At 38.4% G+C, this 5,252-nt stretch overlaps 1 long non-coding RNA gene across 1 annotated transcript; it reads right to left on the bottom strand.

The window, feature by feature from the left end:
• Positions 1–3,482: 3,482 nt before the first annotated feature.
• On the bottom strand, positions 3,483–4,414 carry LOC126375751 (uncharacterized). The gene is made up of 2 exons (XR_007567637.1): positions 4,091–4,414; positions 3,483–4,019 (listed from the first exon to the last, which is right to left on the bottom strand). It is a non-coding gene; the product is annotated as an uncharacterized LOC126375751 (long non-coding RNA).
• Positions 4,415–5,252: the final 838 nt, after the last annotated feature.

Below are 5,252 nucleotides of genomic sequence, written 5' to 3'. Positions count from 1 at the left end.
TAGTTCCCCCACATTAACAAACTTAAATGCTTAAGCAACATACTTAATGTACTTAAATTTAATATACTGTAGCTGGATATATGATCCACGCAGGATATTTTATTTCGGTCTGCTATACGCAATAATAATAAAAAAGTATCAATCACCCTACACAAAAAAATGCCTCAGTATCTTGTGAGAATCGCCTTAGTTTATTATTCAGTTATAACGACATGCCCAGGCTGTGATTTAAGTAAAGTGAGATAGAATCAAATTGATCGGCCTAATATCGACTCGCAGTGTTAGTTCAGTGCTAGTGTAGTGCTTCGTGCTGTGTTCGAGTGTTGCGAAATAAAGTGAAGTGACGGTGACGGAGTTATAACGTGAAGCCCTTTGCGGAAGCTGTACCGTGTGTATAGTGAATAAATTCGTTTCTCCTTGGATTCAGTGAGTTTCTTTCCAATCCCGAAACCCACTTCCGTAACATTTCGTCACTATATTAATGAACGTCACAACACTAGCTTTTGTACTTTGACTGATGTAACTCATCCGGCCAAGTAGTTAATGCCATCTGCGGCAAATCAATAAGTCACGTCAAAAAAAAAAAGATGTAACTCATACAGCGGTGCATTGGAGCTTGTTGTTAGCAAAATCTACACAACAGACTCGCTTGTTTTCACTTTTTTTTCTATAAGGCGAGAATTTGTCAGCTTCACCAAGTGGAGATTATTTCAAGCTAAAAGCCTTAGTTATTTTGACAAAATCCCATTTAATTGTTAAAAGGTACTTGTTAGGAACAAGGAGAATTCAAACCCGGGACTAAAAGTTACTTTCTCTCTGTAGTACTAATTTAGTTAGGTACAATTGTGTCCAGGGAGATAGTTACAATATTATTCTACAATACACCCTCGAGCTAAACTAGTTTAATGTAAACAAAAGTTTGCATTCGTATCTCCCTAGCATTATCCCATTTTCCACAGGGTCCGCTTACCTAACCTGAAGATTTGATAGGTCCAGTTTTTTACAGAAGCGACTGCCTGTCTGACCTTCCAACCCGCAAAGGGAAAACCAGCCCAATTCAGGTTAGGTCACGTACCTCCGAAAATACATTTCTCGGGAATGTCGATTTCCTCACAATATTTTCCTTCACCGCACAGCACGTGATAATCATTTATAATCCAAATATAAATTCGAAAACAAATTCGACAATTATTGGTTTAGGCCTGTGCTGTATTCGAACCTACGACCTCAAAGTGAGAGGAAAGCGTTTCATCAACTGGGCTACCAGGGCTTCACGCCATGTTCTTGTTCATCGCTGAGCATGTGATAATCGTTTACGATCCAAACATGAATACGAAAACAATCTAAATACAAACACAATTTATATAACAAAATATATATGTACTTACAGTTACTTTGAGACAATGAAAAAAACATAGGGTAGTTTGAAAGTAACCCCTTGAGATGATAGAGAGGGTGGGTAAAATTCGAAACTAAAGCGGGCAGAGCCGCGGGTGTAAAGCTAGTCTGCAATAAATCACAGCGAAAGAAAATAATTTCCCTCAAAATCATTGCTACAAAATAAACCAAATCAATGAATTAAACCAATGAATGGAAATATCAGTGTTTGAATAAGCGTGTTAGAAAAAAGATCCGTTATTCGAACACGTCTTCCATTGTTCATTCAACATTGCATAATATATTCAATACTCTTAATGTGTATCGCGTCAATGAACGTGTTATGATTGATGGAAATAAATATTTGTACTGGTGACAAAATTTTGGTGGATCAAATTCAGAATGTTAAAAAGAAAGGCTAAGTTAATAATATTCTAAACCGGTGGTGCCTCTCTGAAGATTTTGATGAGGTTGGAAGTAGCGAAAGTGCTGTGCCTAGAATGTAGTAAATGGAATTCCGCGGTCACTGCCTACCCCTGTACGTGTAGGTAGGCGTGCTCCACATGATATGCAGTAGAAAGTATTGGTTATTCAGTTAATCAGAGAAGACTCCATATAAAATAACAAATTACAGATACCTATACATATTCAAATCATTTCGTAGCAGACATGTAGCAGATGCTACAGCAATTTCGTAGCACAAGCTACGACGTGCTACGTAAGATCCTGTGCATTTTGATTATACTTTGGCGCACTTGGGATATTTTGTAACACGTTTTTTTTTACACTTCCCACTTGGCTGTATGGCATACAGGTGTGTGCCTACGCGCCGGGAAAAAGTTAGGTCCGTTTGACATTTCGTTTACGCGATGACGATGGCAATTTAGTCCCGTCGCGATTATTTCTTTAAATTGGTGTATAAGCCACATATATTATGATGGAAGGATGGTGAAGTCTTCTGGTGAGTGTTTAGATGGTTATTATCGTGGAACGTTGGCAATTATGAGCTTCATATGTTCATGACAATGACCTAACCTCACGTTCTTTCTTTCAGTATAAAAACAATGGTTTAGTCCATCGACTAGGGGGAATGCTGTTATAATATCGTCCCACGTGATGTGGTGAGTGTTTTTACCTTTAATTCCGCGTCGTAACGGGGTTGACAGAGCTGTAACATGTCATTTTGTTACAGGGGTCAAAGTCCACCGGCAGAGTCCAGTGTCAAAGTTCATCTAGAATGATCAACTGTAAAGTCTAACTTCAAAAATCAACTTCAAGGTCTTCCTTCAGGGTCTAGCTCCCCAGCCATGACTACCATTTGTGTTCATTATCTGCTTTTGCCGTCAGGGTCAGTTCCTGCTGCGGTCATTAATGTACATAATTCCAGTTTGGTGTTAAAATCTCTGGATACCATCTGGATATCTCTTATTCAGGGTTAATTTAACTTACTATGGATAGTGCCATTCTCTCAAGGTGTTATTCAACTAATACCTGGAGTATTTATCCTCAATACATACTCCATGCCTTTTGGTCAGGACTTGCCGTCCTGACACTTTACTTATCCTCATAGGTATAAAACCTGGTTGTTTAGGAATAATACTAAGTTAAGATACCATGTTATAGTAAAAGATTTGTTTCTTAATTTACATTAGGATGTTTTGTAACCGACTGACTTCATATGTTTTATTGTGAAATTGTTGAACCAATTATACCATTGTTAAAAGTGAAATCTTTATTATTTCCAACACCTTGGCTTTGTTTGCAATAGGAGGGGATCTTCTATACGGCGCCCAACATTTTAATCTTATTCTCCCCCTATTCTCTGAGTTCGGTGCCTATTTCCACGCCCTGGGAAACTAATATCTCATCATAAGACTACATCTATAGGGGCAACTCACCCCACACATTTAAAGTGTAGTACAGTGAAAGGTGTGGTGTGGGTTACCCCTATAGATGTTGTCTTATAATGAGATATTAGTTTCCCAGGGCGTGGAAATAGGCACCGAACTCAGAGAATAGGGGGAGAATAAGATTAAAATGTTGGGCGCCGTATAGAAGATCCCCTCCTATTGCAAACAAAGCCAAGGTGTTGGAAATAATAAAGATTTCACTTTTAACTATAGTATAATTGGTTCAACAATTTCACAATAAAACAATATGAAGTCAGTCGGTTACAAACCATCCTAATGTAAATTAAGAAATAAATCTATTACTATAACATGGTATCTTAACTTAGTATTATTCCTAAACAACTAGGTTTTATACCTATGAGGATAAGTAAAGTGTCAGGACGGCAGGTCCTGACAAAAGGCATGGAGTATGTATGGAGGATAAATACTCCATGTATTAGTAGAATAACATCTTGAGAGCATGGCACTATCCATAATAAGTTAAATTAATCATGAAGAAGAGATATCTAGATGGTATCCAGAGATTTTAACACCAAACTGGAATTATGTACATTAATGACCGCAGCAGGAACTGACCCTGACGGCAAAAGCAGATAATGAACACAAATGGTAGTCATGGCTGGGGAGCTAGACCCTGAAGGAAGACCTTGAAGTTGATTTTTGAAGTTAGACTTTACAGTTGATCATTCTAGATGAACTTTGACACTGGACTCTGCCGGTGGACTTTGACCCCTGTAACAAAATGACATGTTACAGCTCTGTCAACCCCGTTACGACGCGGAATTAAAGGTAAAAACACTCACCACATCACGTGGGACGATATTATAACAGCATTCCCCCTAGTCGATGGACTAAACCATTGTTTTTATACTGAAAGAAAGAACGTGAGGTTAGGTCATTGTCATGAACATATGAAGCTCATAATTGCCAACGTTCCACGATAATAACCATCTAAACACTCACCAGAAGACTTCACCATCCTTCCATCATAATATATGTGGCTTATACACCAATTTAAAGAAATAATCGCGACGGGACTAAATTGCCATCGTCATCGCGTAAACGAAATGTCAAACGGACATAACTTTTTCCCGGCGCGTAGGCACACACCTGTATGCCATACAGCCAAGTGGAAAGTGTAAAAAAAACGTGTTACAATTTGATGTCTCATTTCGGTTCCACTTAAGTATCCTTACTAATATAACCTTACCTACTTATATATAAATTCACGCCCGTAACCCTTCATGGGGTGGGCAGAGCCACAAGTAATCAGAGACAAATTGCAGGTGTTTATATTTACTTTTTAATTGTCATGTATACGTGCTTGCCTATGGCATTAGAATGGTTCTGTGACAGTTGTAAGTTTTGATAAAAATGTCTCATAAAATCACAATCAGGTGATCAGCCTGTAATGTCCTAACCAAACTAGGGACCACAAAGTGATTTTTGTGATTTGTCCCCACCACATGGGTTTGAATCCAAACTCAGGATCTCCGGATCGTGAACCACTGGACCACGGAGGTCGAATACATTAACAGAAGCTCACGACTGTAATTCCAAGTGGGCTAGTCAGAGGTACAGCATCGCAAGTACCCACGCCTCACCGAGCTTTCAGTTAGACCAAAGTGATAGTTCGTGAGCCGTATCGCCCCGTCTATAATGGTTGAACCGACTGTATTCATTAATATTTATATAATTTGTAAATAAAATAAAATAAATATTTTTGCTTGAAAATTGTGTTGTGTGTACAGTTATGCCACATGTAAACACTGAAGGGAGAACAAACAATACTGCGTTAAATATTCATAAATCAGAGGAAGGATCAAAAATACTGTTTCGTTCATAACGGGGTGAGGGATGGATATAAAACGTGTTTGTTTCATAAAAATTCTGTTGTTCCAGAATGTTCCCGTTGACGATTTCGTTGTTAAGAGCGTACGGCTCTTGGTCCTAGGCTTAATACAT

The sequence above is a fragment of the Pectinophora gossypiella genome, chromosome 19 (genome assembly GCF_024362695.1).
Source record: "Pectinophora gossypiella chromosome 19, ilPecGoss1.1, whole genome shotgun sequence".
NCBI classification, from domain to species: Eukaryota; Metazoa; Arthropoda; class Insecta; order Lepidoptera; family Gelechiidae; genus Pectinophora; species Pectinophora gossypiella.
This window is presented reverse-complemented; position numbering and strand designations above follow the sequence as displayed.